At 50.9% G+C, this 13,931-nt stretch overlaps 2 protein-coding genes across 3 annotated transcripts in view; one reads left to right on the forward strand and one right to left on the reverse strand.

Moving 5' to 3' along the window:
* OARD1 (O-acyl-ADP-ribose deacylase 1) overlaps positions 1-1,784 on the reverse strand; it is a 449,744-nt gene extending 447,960 nt beyond the window's left edge. Inside the window, exon 1 of the mRNA XM_050789512.1 lies at positions 1,774-1,784. The gene's annotated coding sequence lies outside the window, so the exon portion shown is untranslated. The remainder of the gene's footprint in view (positions 1-1,773) is intronic.
* TOMM6 (translocase of outer mitochondrial membrane 6) overlaps positions 1-13,931 on the forward strand; it is a 657,333-nt gene that overhangs the window by 364,425 nt on the left and 278,977 nt on the right. The window lies entirely within an intron of this gene.

Here is a 13,931-nt window from a genome sequence, read left to right on the forward strand (position 1 = left end):
CTGAAATTTAAAAGAAATAATTCCTGAAAGATGCTTTGGAACAGGGTCTGCAAACGTAAGTAGCCAATAGATGTTCATCCTTACTGAGCCTCTGACAGTGCTAAATACTTTATTGTCATTTGAGTCTTACAGCCACCCATATGCAAGATACTTATGTTATTCCCATTTTATAGATAGGGAAAGTGGGATTAACATGTGTTAGGTCCCTTACCTGAAGTCACATAGTGGCAGAGCTGAGATTTGAACCCAGGAGTGTCTGGGTCTAACAGCCCAGCTCCCTCATGCCAGTGGTCCATGCCATTGGATCTCTCCACCAAGAGGATAGTGTTGGAAGTCATAATGATAGCGGAAGTGGCCTTTGGTATTCCTCCTCTCCATCTGGCCACCAGCAGAAGTGATAAAACTTCTTTCTATATGGCCCCCAAAAGAACCCTGTTCCCCAACACATCCCCTCCACACATGCCCATCAGACAGTCCCTTTAGAGGCTGGGACTGTCTTATCAGGGAAATCCACATTTCCTGTGGGCATTTTCTACTCACCTCTTGTCTAATACACTACCTTTGTCTCCAGGTCAGTCTCCCAGTCTGGAGACTGGGAGACTCCCAATCTCTTTCCTTCTCTCACCCCAAGCTCCATATAGCCACCCCTAGTCCTCCAAAGCTATGCAAATGCCCACTCTAGGGCGGCCTGATTCCTCAGGGTCCAAGGCCAGGGTCAGCAGGGGCAGACTCAGGAAGGTCAAGGGCTCAGCAGCCTTCTTACAACTTTCCTCCTGGGTCTCCTTTTTTTCCCCTGCCTCTTGCCAATTTCACTTTCTCACTCCCTTCTTCTTCCGTTTCCTTTCTTCTCATCCTATTTGTCTCTTTGGTGTCTCCTTCTTTATGCCTTATGTCCCCTCAACTCTCTCTCTGCCTTTGTCTCTTTCTGGGTCAGTCTGTTTGGTGGCAAGAGTGCATGTATGTGTGTTTCTCTGTCCCTTTGTTCTTTGTGGATGTCTGTGTGTCTGTCTGTCTCTCCGCGTGTGTCTCTCCCTGCTTATTCCAACATCCTGAAGAGTGTGTGCGTGTGTGCCTCTGTGTGTGTGTGTGTGTGTGTGTGTGTCCCCGTATCTAAGAATCTAACTCTACCTCGATGCCTCCCTGCTCTGTGTCTGTCTGTCTGTCTGCTGCTGACTCTGTGCGTCTGTCTTCGTGGCTGTCTCTCAGGGTCTCTCTCCGGCAGCATTCGTTCATCAGGGCTGCACTCCGGAGGCTCCCGGAGGAGACCCCCACTCACCCCTCCCAAAGTTCACTGCCTTGTCAAACGGAGCTAATCTCCTGCGGGAGGAAAAAGCCTCATTCAAACTGGGCGGGGGGAGGCAGAGGGGGAAGGGGAGGTCTCCTTGGCTGCAGCCTGAAAACACCCCGGCCCATAATACCCCTTTTGTTCTAGGCTGGTGGGAGGGGGTGGGCGGTGGAATGAAAGAAGGGGGATATTAAAGGAGCAGGTGAAAGACATGTGTCTTCAGCAGCCATAGATAAGCGCTTACCCCCTTCTCATCTGACTGAGGCCTATTATCTTCCCGCCACAGTCATTACTATTAATATTAAACACCCCCAATCCCGCTTGAAAACAACCTGAAGGGGCTGCTTCTGTCTCTAGCCAGTTCCAAGGGGAAGCTGCTGCCCTGACACCTCCCCCCACAGTACTTGACCACCAACCCAGTTTCCCCAGACCCAAAGTCTCCTTGAACTTCCCCGTGACCTTCAGCCCCGAAAGTCCCCCTCCACTTTCCCCCCAAGCCCCACCCTGAATCCTCTCTGATCACCAAGCCTTTCTGCCTCTAGTGGATTCCCCATTTCAGCTTTATTCCTAAGGATTTCTCTATACCCCAGCTCTCTTCTCTCCACCCCTCCGTATAACCTGAAATGGAAGACAGAAGCACATAGATGTTTGGTTCCCTGGCTTTGACATCTAACAGAAGTGGACTTGCATTCCGATGCTGCCACATTCAGGCCGGGTGACCATGGTCAATTTCCTTAACCTTTCTGGGCCTCAGGTTCTCACCTCTAAAATGGGGGCAGGGCACTGCCAGGCACAATAGCTTACGCCTGTAATCCCAGCACTTTGGGAGGCCTAGGAGGGTGGATCATCTGAGGTCAGGAGTTCAAGACCAGCCTGGCCAACATGGTGAAACCTCGTCTCTACTAACTACACAAAAATTAGCTGGGCGTAGTGGTGTATGCTTGTAATCCCAGCTACTCCGGAGGCAGAAGTAGGAGCATCGCTTGAACCTGGGAAGCAGAGGTTGCAGTGAGCCGAGATCGTGCCACTGCACTCCAGCCTGGGTGACGGAGAGAGACTCCATCTTAAATAAATAAATAAATAAATAAATAAATAAATAAATAAATAAATAAATAAAATCGAGGCAAATTATAGTTCCTAAGACATAGGGTTGTTTTAAGGATTATTGTTTAAAAATAAAAGAGTTCCCAGGACATACCCGATATATTGTAATGGCTCAATAAACAGTGGTAGCAACTGTTGTTACCTGGACAAAAAGCATCCCAGGGCAGCAGGTGTGTCCACTCATTCCTTCTTTAGTCCATCACTGGGCCCCTACTCCATGCCAACTTCTATGTTGAGCACCAGAGAAACAGAGGTAGAGAAAACAATTCCTGCCTCCAAGAATTCACAAACTGGTGGCAGCAAGAGACTTATAAACAGGTAAACGCATCACCGTGGTGCTGGGTAATATATACCACAAAAGAAGTTATTATAGGAGCTCTGGGGAAATGGGACAATGAACTGCTCCTCGTTGGCTAATGTTACACCAGTAAAGCACTAATTGCCTATTCAGTATCTACAAGGTGGCAAGGCCAGCTATCACCATGCCCATATCTACAGTTATAGCTCGCAAGAGGAGTAACTCAAGTCTTCTTCCAAGACAGGTAGAGGTTTACCTGGGGCCATGTGAGGGGCCCCCTTCCCCGGCTTCTAGGGCTCTGGACTGCTAGGGCTGGCCTGCAGAACCCGCAGACACAGGAAGGAGGGAAATGAGAGCTCACATTTACAAAGTGTCTCCTTCAAGCCAGGCACCGGGCTGTGTGTTTCAGCAGTAGGTCACATACTCCTTCTCACCACTTCTCTACCAACCGAGCATCATCGTACTCATTTTACAGGGAAGCAAATAGGCTCAGAGAGAGGATGTGACTTTCCTAGGATCACACTGCTAGAAACTGGTGGAGCAAGATTCTAAGCTTCATCTCTCTGGCACCAAAATCCATGTTATTTCCATTTCTAGTGCATCTCCAACTTTCCAGCCCCAGCTCCATCGCTGCCCAAGTATCCTTAACATCAGGGGAGCTTGAACAAATACACAGGGAGGACGAGAGGCAGATTCTATAAGAAAAACAGCCTCCTACAAGTCCAAAACTTTTTTGACATCTTGTGTCTTATCTTAAAAGCCTATGAGCTTTGAATTTTACTCCATAGTATAACTATGTGTATTATAAATTAAAACAATGTTTTAAATGTCATTTTAAAATGTTTCCCCGAAATCTTCAGATAAAATGGAAGCTCCAAGAAGGTGTGTTAAGTTTATTTATTATACTGCTTTCTCTGTCCTCTGGGGTAGGAGGCAGGGAGGGAGTGAGAGGGTGTTGTCGTGGGCAGCCTTGTCTACTTTTGGTGAGTACAACCCTTTCTTCACTGAACCCCTGCTCCTCTCTTCCATGCAATTCTGTGGGGCTGCCAATTACAACTCCCCAGCTCCTCTGGCCTCAGGGTGGGTCCATGAGCCAGGTCTAGCCAATTGTCAAACATAACTTTCTTAGACACCTGACTTGTCCAAAAGGTGGGCACATGACCCAAGTTAGGCCAATAGGAGCTCTTCGCTAAAATGTTATAGCTGGAGGGTGCTGGGAATAGCAAATCCTCTCTTTCTTCTGAGATGTGAGCATGAAATTGCTGCCATGCTGTTCTACCCACCTCTCCCTGCCCTCCAACGGATGAGAGAAGTCTCGACCTCCCTCTCCCTCTTCACGCCCCCACTGCAGTTAGAGAGAAAGATCAATTGCAATAGGAAAAACTAAACAATACAGAAAGATGAGGCTGTCACACACCAAAACACATAGCCACCATACGAATGAGATCAAGAAAGAATGCAAGAGGCGGGGCGCGGTGGCTCACGCCTATAATCCCAGCACTTTGGGAGGCTGAGGCGGGCAGATCATGAGGTCAGGAGATCGAGACCATCCTGGCTAACACAGTGAAACCCTGTCTCTACTAATAAAAAAATACAAAAAAAAAAAATTAACCGGGCACGGTGGCGGGTGCCTGTAGTCCCAGCTACTTGGGAGGCTGAGGGAGGAGAATGGTGTGAACCCGGGAGGCGGAGGTTGCAGTGAGCCGAGATAGCATCACTGCACCGCAGCCTGGGCGACAGAGCAAGACTCCATCTCAAAAAAAAAAGAAAGAAAGAAAGAAAGAAAGAAAGAAAGAAAGAAAGAAAGAAAGAAAGAAAGAAAGAAAGAAAGAAAGAAAGAAAGAAAGAAAGGAAGAAAAGAAAGAATGCAAGAGAAAGAGAAAAAGCTGAAGATCTCTTTTGAGGCATGGCAGTCCCTAAACTTTGCCCCCTGCCCCAATGCATGTGCACGTATGCGTGCACACACACACACACACACACACACACACACTCCTATCCTTCCCGGTTATTTAAGCCAATAAATCCCTTCCTTTTGCTTGAACCAGTTGGAGGTGAATTTCCATCACTTGGTCCCTGAGCAATATCTCCTGGCACACTCAGTCCTACTTAATAACTCCCAGCTCCCAGCACACTACAGCCCAGAGAAGGAGCAAGGGCCCAATGGGGTTTGGAATTGGGGAACTCAAGTTGTATGTGGAGTAGGTGTCACATTCTCCTACCAGGAACCTTCCAAAGTTCTCCCTCACAGAGCATTGGGCTGGAAGGGACCTCGAGCAGAGGGCTGGCAGGGAATCTATCCCAACTAGCTCTCTGTTGCCTTCAAAGAAGCTTGACTCAGCCTCCTGCCTTGGAAACCCATCCCAGGACCTCCTGTTTGAGACACTGCAAATCTGTCCAGCTTGGTCAAACCTGTTTCATCGTCTCCTGCTCTAGTGGAAGCTGGAAATAGCCAATCCCTCCTCTCCTTTTCCATTTCTTCGGAGGCTCAGCCCACTCTTTACTATTCTTTTGCCCTTGTTAGTGTAGGTTCATGCATGTCACGTGTACTAGGTACTGGCTAAGAGCGCAGACTCTAGACAGATTGCCTGGGGTCAGTCCTGGTTCTGTTCCTTCCTAGCTGTGAGACTTTCGGCAAGTTGCTTACCTTCTCTGTGCTTTGGTTTCCTCATCTTCAAAATGAAAATGATTATATGAATTAATATATAGAGAGTGATTAGAACCATTCCTGGCACATAGTAAGTGCTCAATAAATATTCATTATTATTATATGTTAATGCTGTGTGTATGGATGTTCAGCCCCTCTCCCATCTGATTACGAGTTCTCTGAGGACAAGAAACATACCTTATTCATCTTCAAAGGCCCAGGGCATCAAAGGGCTTGACATAAGAGAGGAAGCTCAAAAAAAAAAAATGTATGTTGACTGAATGAATGGTGAATTGGCTGAACACTTAGAGAATTTAAGTCCTGATTCCTGTCCTTAAGTTTCTCAATAGTCCCACGTGGGTAGCCATCAATTCTGCCTACATCTGAACCCAGATGGGAGGTTTGTCAGGCAAAAAGGATCTTGCAGCAGAGTAACAACAGAAGCAAGACCAACCAGCTCTGCCCTGTGTACACCCCTTAACAACATCCAAGGCTGTGTCACAATGCCACACATCACTGTGAAGTAGACAGAGCAAGCGTAATCCTTATCCCATCTTACAGATGAGTAAACTGAGGGTTAGAGCAGTGATGTGACTTTCCTAAAGACAGACACAGCTAGCTAGTGGCCCAGCTGAGGCCACAGCCCCATCACCAGACTTGATCAGATCTCTGTCAACCACATCCCAGCAGTCAAATGCTCCCTCCTTTTGCCCTCCTGCGGGGCCATGCAGCACCCACCACAACCCCTTGGCCCACTGTGGTCTAGGCAAGAGCAGAAGAGTCCAAAAGCAGATGACTATCATCTTCCATTTATCTTGGTATCTATGACCACATCTTCCATATGTCTCAATATTTGTATAGCCCAGTGGGAGGGTTGTAGAGAGTCCAGAAGTGAAGGCAACTCCAGAGCACACAATGGTCCATTGTGCCCCTGTATCCCCCTTCCCTTCACCACACCCAGCACACAGCGTCCTGTTTACCTGCCTCCAGGGCCTGGCTCCATCTCAGGTGCCACTCCAGCTGGGCCCACGCACAGGCATTGCCAAACCCTCTGCCCACAAGCCCTCGGCTTGGCAGTGATGCCTTTCTTGGGGATTCCCCCCAGCTTTTGTCCCACCCCCAGTCCCTTCTACCCCAACACAGACTCCTCCTCTTGGCTCATAGCACAGTACATGGCACACAGTAGGTTCTCTGGAAATGGTTCCCGACAATAAGTTGCTCCTTAATGACGATCATAATCTCAGGCCCATCTGTCAAGGGGTTCTCCTAGCTTCGGAGGTGGGCGATGGCATTGTGAAGGAGGTGGGTTCCAGCGCTGAGTGTCAGCTAGACTTAGAAAAAGCTTCCTGTCCCTTTCCCTGAGTCTGGGACTTTGGGGGGAGGGCAGCGTGGGAATACAGAGCCTGTCCATCTCTAGGGACAGAAGACCCATATTAGGCGCTGTCTTGGTCCAGCTGGGATGCCATTCTCCCATTCTCTCAGAAGTCAGAAGTCAAGGGTCAGGGCACCAGCAAGGTCTTCAGGGACAGAAGTCCAGGCAAGAGGACAGATGGAGAGGTCTGTTCCTTGGGCCCAGATTGTGTTTGGGGGTCAAGAAGCCGGGTAGAGGTGGGAGGGGAAAGCTGCCCGGGAGAAAGTTAAGCATCAGTTCATCCACATACTTTTCACACCCTGGGACAGAAGAAGAAGAGGAGTGAGAAAGAGAGGAAGATAGCTGAGGGGAGCAAGAAGGGAGAAAGATAGGGACACCACAGAGAAAAGCCAAGAGGCAAGGCCGGGGGCAGTGGCTCAAGCCTGTAATCCCAGCATTTTGGGAGGCCAAGGTGGGCAGACCACTGGAGGTCAGGAGTTCAACACCAGCCTGGCCAACATGGCAAAACCTTGTCTCTACTAAAAATACAAAAAATTAGCTGGGTGTGGAGGCATGTGCCTATAAACCCAGCTACTCGGGAGACTGAGGCAGGAGAATCACTTGAACTCAGGAAGCAGAGGTTGCAGGGAGCTGAGATCATGCAACTGTACTCCAGCCTGGGCGACAGAGTGAGACTCCATCTCAAAAAAAAAAACAAAAAACAAAGAAAAGCCAGGAGGCAGATGGGAAATGGAAGAGCAGAAAATCACACCTCCTCATAAGCAGGCTCTAGGAAGGAAGATGAGGTTCCCCCAGCTGAAAGAAGAAGCAGACATCAACCACAAACACTGCAGAGGAGCTTGGAGAGCATCCAGTCCAACCTACTCATTTTATCTATAAGGAGTCCAAGGCCCAGAGAGGGACGTGTCTTGCCTGGGGACACACAGCAAGTCAAGATTCAACCCAAACCAGAGTCACAGAATGATGGCTCTGGGCTAGAAGACATTTCTTGACTTTCTACTGAGCAGAGAAAATGAGGCTTCAGAGGGTCATACTCTGCTTGACTTTTGGAAATGTGGGAGCAAGAAGAACAGCTATCAAGGCCCACCCAGCCTATGGCCAGGTATCAGAAAAAAGAAATGGAACATTCAAGCCCACTGCCCACAGCCTTGTCTACCTAGTGGCACTTGAGCCAAGGTTTGATGGGTTTTCTGTTGCACCCATTGATTTATTCCACCACTTACTCTATGTGCCTAACACTGTGCCAGGCCCTCAAGTTGAGGAGGAGGAGGACAAGAAGAGGGTGGCAAGGAGGCTACAAGCTAGTCTATTCGAATGCTTTGAAAGAAATATAATTAAGTGGACAGTCATTCAGAGATTGCTGTATGCCAGCTGCTTGCCCCATATTACTATGTCAGAGACTCACAAGGCAGTTCCTATTGTTAGTCTTACTTTTCCAGATGATGACACTGAGGCTCAGAGAGACTAAGAGGCCCTCGATCCTACAACTGATGTGGCAGAGCAAGAAGTTAAACCACACTGTTTGCTCTTAACCATTACGCTGTACGGTCCCCCGGGATGGGCTTTAAGAGCTAGAGTGCGGCCGGGCGCGGTGGCTCAAGCCCGTAATCCCAGCACTTTGGGAGGCCGAGGCGGGCAGATCATGAGGTCAGGAAATCAAGACCATCCTGGCTAACACGGTGAAACCCCGTCTCTACTAAAAAATACAAAAAACTAGCCGGGCAAGGTGGCAGGCGCCTGTAGTCCCAGCTACTCGGGAGGCTGAGGCAGGAGAATGGTGTGAACCCGGGGGACGGAGCTTGCAGTGAGCCAAGATCTCGCCATTGCACTCCAGCCTGGGGCAAAGAGCAAGACTCCGTCTCAAAAAAAAAAAAAAAAAAAAAGAGCTAGACTGATGAGGTTACCCCCACCACCCTGTGATCCATCACATCCTATTTATTTATTTATTTATTTATTTATTTATTTATTTATTTTTGAGACAGAGTCTCACTCTGTCATCCAGGCTGGAGTGCAGTGGCATGATCTCGGTTCACTGCAACCTCCTTCTCCTGGATTCAAGCAACTCTCTGCCTCAGCCTCCGGAGTGGCCCGGATTATAGGCACCCGCCACCACACTCGGCTAATTTTTGTATTTTTAGTAGAGATGGGGTTTCACCATCTTGGGCAGGCTGGTCTTGAACGCCTGACCTCATGATCTGCCCACCTCGGCCTCCCAGAGTGTTGGGATTACAGGTGTGAGCCACTGTACCCAGCCCACACCCCTCCTTCTATCCCAGCCAAGGTGAGTCAGTCCCTCCTCTGAGGCTTTTATAAATGCCTTCCATGGCCCCTGATTTTTGGCCTTGTCTTGGAATTAATTGTTGGCATGTCTGTTTCCCTGGCAAGTTGGAGGGCAGAAATGACCTTTGCTCAGCCCTGAACCCCCAGTGCCTAGAACAGTATCTGGCATATGGTAGGTGCTCAATGACTGGTTATGGAAAGAATATAGCTGGGTAATATAGTATCCCCATATGAACAGAAAATAAAGCCCAGTAGAGGCTTAGGCCCACGGGAGGGGCAGGAAGAGAGTTTTATTAGTCTCCAAATGTCCTGAGTCTAGCACACTGCCTGGAATATACTAAGTACTCGTAAGTGCCCTTTGGAGTGAGTATGGAGAGTGCTCCAGATATGAGGCTTCCATGGGCCTGGGGGATGGACTCAGGAGGTTTGAGACTGCATTTGGATTGTGGCCAGAACTCAGGGCCCCTCCTCAAGAAGTTTGAGGCCCAGCCAGACCACCATGAGAGTCTGCAGAGGCCTGGGGTTCAGGGTACTGGGGGCCTCTTTTAGGAGTGCAGGCTGTTCCTGTGGACTCTGCCAGGGCTTGGAGCTGGGAACTGGGGGGTGGGCTGGATCAGAGTGAACAGGAGCAGGCAGGCTGGAGTTGGGACACATTCTCCAGCCTCTTCTGCTTGCAGGTGCCTGAGGACACCTTCAAACGTCCGCTCCCTTGTAAAACTTTTCCCAGCAAGAGGTAGAGGTAGGACAAAAGGCTGTGCCTTGGTCTCCAAAGTTTAGGAGAGGAGCCATGGAGATGGACAGAGAGAGGTGAGGAGAGAGAGACCCAGGAGGCCTCTGGGAAGGGAAGGGAAGGTTGCTGAGGAAGGAAGTCTGCACTTGGGGCCAGCTCTGCCTCTGGCACCAGCCCCACTGGGCCAGGGTCCCAGGGATTTATTGACTAATCCTCAAGTGATACACTTTCGGTGATTTATTCTCTCTCCCGCTTGCAATCTCACAAGATCCCATTGTCTCCGGACACTGCTGGCCAAGGGCCTCCACCTCGGGAGCTGCTGCCTCTCATCCACTTCCGGGGGGAATGGACGCTACCTACCACCAAGCACCACGACCCTCCCCTGCCCTCTCCAGGCCTAAGAGTCAAGCTGCCAGGCCACCAGGCAGTGCCAGGTACGAGGATGGCAGCACCTAGCCAACCCGCGGAGAAGGCGGTGAGCTGGGTGACCTCCTGAAGCTGCAGGAGTTTGTGCCGGATGATGCGTTGCTCCACCGAGTCTTGGGGGGAGGCAGCTGGCGGGTGAGGGCGTGGCTACCAAGGAAGTGGGTGTCGGATACTGGGCGAGGGGACAGAGCTAGGTCACAGTCGAGGTTTTCACTGACCCGAGTGGGTGGGGGTAAAGGGAATTCGTAAAAAGTTTCTTTCTTCATTAATGGCCTTTTTTCCCTATCCGAGAGCCTGGGCGCGGGAGGGAGCAAAGACGGGCGGGGGCAGGGCAGGCCCTCCGCAAGTGACACTTAATTCCCGGTCTGGACTGGGCCGGCGCTTGAAAGCAACTAAATTAGCAAAACAGAAGTCAACTGTCGATTGCTTCATTGGAGGATTAAGTGTGATAAATGGGGGGTTTGTTCGCTCTCCGGTCCAGATGTTGTGTCTAAGTAAGGGTTTTTTCAAAAAAAAGTTTTTTTACATTCTTGGCCCAGGGCCCATATATATTTTGGATACTGCTGGGAGTATATAATATCATTGGAAAATGATGCGGTCTGCTAACCTTTTAAATAACATTTCCTCCCTCCTCTATTTTCTAATAGTTTGTTTTTCTTTCCATGTTTGCCTTTTATTGGGGGAAATTTTTTTTTGGAAATTAATGAGGCTCAAGTTTGGAGACCAAAATAAAAAAGGGGTGGGGGAGTGTGAGAGGTGGATGGGGTGTGGAATGAAGCTGAGTGGGGGGAGGGCTACTCTGTGTCTTTTAAAGCGCTCCTGGTTTGATTTTCTTTTTTTTTTTTTTTTTTTTTTAATTTTCTCTGCCGAGGTTGCCCGCGGCCCTCCGGCGGGGCTGCGTGGTGGCGCGCGCGGGCAGGGCGCCCGGGACTCTCCGCCGCGCCCGGCGCCCGCTCGCCCTGCCCGGGCCGTGGGTCTGCGCGCCGCTGGCCTCCGGGAAGAACCTGCCATTCCCCCCGCAGCCGGGCCCGACGTGAGAGGGGGTGGGGGTGGGGGCGCCTCCTTCCTGAGTGAAACCTACGGAATCCGGCAGGAATTCGGGCCTCCCAGATTTAAGAAAACAAACAAAGGAAAGATTGTCAGAGAGGGGCCGCCAAGAGCCGCCGGGCCGCCGCACTGCCCTCCGCGCTCACCCCCGGGGCGCCCGGGCCTCCCGGCGGGGGCGGAACGCGAGGCTGGGGGGCTCCCCCGGGTGGTCCCCGGTGGGCTTCCCTGCCCTGGGTCTTGACTAACCTCTGTTGAGTCATCCTCCTGTCTCTAGAGCTAAAGAGGCCCCAGGGCGCATGGGAAAGGAGGGTGCTGCCGAGGTGGCTGCCTGGGGACGGGCCCTACAGAGGTCATTCGGGGCATCCCCTGCCTCTAGGCAAATCCCCACGGAGTCCCATCCCGCACCCTCCCACAGCGTCCAAGGCGAACCCCTGTCTCCAAGCCCAGGCTTGGGAGTGAAATCTCGACGGCTCAAGTTCCTTCTCTACGCAGTCCCCCAGCCAGACTAGGAATGGATCACCGCGCGGGTGGGCTCAGTTCCCGGCTTCGCCCGGGTCTAGGAAGAATGATAAAAAGTGAGAATGTAAAGGGAGGAGATACTATAAAACAAAAGGGGTTAGACACCTATAAGGCAGCAGGGACCCGGTGGTAAACATGCGGGTCTCCTGTGCTCCCACCGCTTGCGTTCTTCCCGGTCGCGTCCATGTTCGTTTCCTTCTCGTTATCTTGGTCTCTCCTGATTCTGTTCCCGTGTCAGTCTGCCCTGCCTCTGTTTCTCCAACTCTCTGTGGTCTCTCTCCCTCTCTGCCTTCTCTGTCTCCTTAACCTGAATATGGCTCAGTGCTTCTGGCTTTCTCTTTGTCTCTGAAGCTATCCTCCTTCGTGTTTCTCTGTCTCAGAGCTGACGCTGTCTCGTGGCCTGTCTCACTGTGTCTTCTTCTCTCCTCCTCTTCCTCCTCTCCTCTCTTCTCTCTCTCCCCCTTTCGTCCCCCAACCCTCCTCCCCTAACCATTCCTCTCCATCTCTCCACCCTGCCCCCGCCTTAGGTAGCCCAGCGGGCGGGCGCCGGGCCAAGGCCGCCCTGGGCAGGGCCTTGCTGGCGCTGACAGAGCCTCGCGCCCGCGGCCCAATTAGCGCGCGGCGCGAGGGACGCTGCATCTGGAATTGCGCTGCGCTCACGGCCAAGGCCGATTGTTTAGTCTGCGCGGCGGGGCGGGCGGCCCGTGCGGTGGCCCCACATCTGGAGCCTCGGCCAGACGGCCCTGCTGGCGGCTGGCCGGGGTGCGTGTGCATTTTTAACTCTGGGATTTGCTGACAAGTTAAGAAGTCGGAAAGTCAGTGACGGCGGGAACTGGCGAGGCACTCAAGGAAGGGAGGGGCAGGCGGAGGCTCGGGCGTATCAGCCGCGGCGGAGACATGCTCGGGGGCGCGCACAGCTGCTCAGTGCTTTGCCCTCAGTCTACCCCCACCCGTAGCTGCCCAGAGCCGCAGCCACGCGTTGACTTTTCTTCCTTCCCGGTCTTTATCCTCTCCCACTTCTCCTTTCTCTTTATTTAGTCCCTGAACTATCCCGAAATCCCACACTTCCCAGCTGGCCAGAGCTCCTTGGAGGTCAGCCTCTAAGAGGGAAGCCCTGGAATCTCAGGGCTCCCACGCTCTGGAGGAAACACACAGAGGGCCAGAGAGGGCCAACAAATTGCCCGGAGGTGGCTCGGTAGTTAAGCGGCAGAGCTAGGACCAGAGGCCAACTCTCTTGACCCCTAATAGGGCTCTTGGCACAGCTCCAGGTCCCCCTTGGGGCTGATCCAATGTGAGCATTCTCACATTGTCAGAGTTCCTTCCCATCCTTTAAAAACGTGCTTTTGCACTTCCACTCATTCATTTCACAAATATCTGTAGCACACTGTGTGCCCGGCCTGGGAAACACAGAGGTAAACAAGACAGGCATGTCCTGGTGCTGCAGAGCTTACATTTTAGTGGAGAAGACAGAAATGTTAGACAGACAGAAACTACGCAGCAAACAAACTATCCAAAGTTATAAACTGTTGAGGAACAGGAACAAAATTGCTAATGTTTATTGAGTAACTATTGTGTGCCAGTCACCATTATAGATATTTTCATTGTGACCAACTGATCAAATCTTCATTATGTCCTCATGAGGTAGGCATGTGTCCCTGTTTTGCAGATGGACAATTCGAGGCTGAGAGAATTACATGATTTATCCAAAGTCACACACGTGCACAGGTGGTGGAGCTAAGGTGCAGATTCAGGTTTGACTTCAAAACCAGGGCTCTCGCTCCAACAGTGGGCTGCAAGGGCTTGAAGGACAATGGTACAGTTGTCCAGAATTGGGTGATTGACATCCAGGTGGTATACAATTTATTCTCAGCAGCAAAACAAGTATTTACCAGGCCACTGCTGTAAAGATCATTACTAGCATTTGTGTACTGCTTTCTTATTTATAAGCCATTTTCACTTGCATCATTTTCTTTAATCTTCACCACAACTTAGAGAGGTAAGTATGATTATCATTTCCATCTCTGCCTCTGGAAACTAAGACCTGCCACGTTGCCCAAGCTTCACTTGAGTTTTAAGAGCACTCCCTGCCCCAGCACTCTTTCTCAGTAACAGAGAGCTCCATTTCTTTCCACATTTGGCCTAGCTTTTCCTTGTTCTGTTTTCCGTGGACATAGAGCTCAGTGCTCACCCTCATCCCCAGAAAACAGTGACTATATCATGCCTTTG

Source organism: Macaca thibetana, chromosome 4 (assembly GCF_024542745.1).
Source record: "Macaca thibetana thibetana isolate TM-01 chromosome 4, ASM2454274v1, whole genome shotgun sequence".
Lineage (NCBI taxonomy): Eukaryota > Metazoa > Chordata > Mammalia > Primates > Cercopithecidae > Macaca > Macaca thibetana.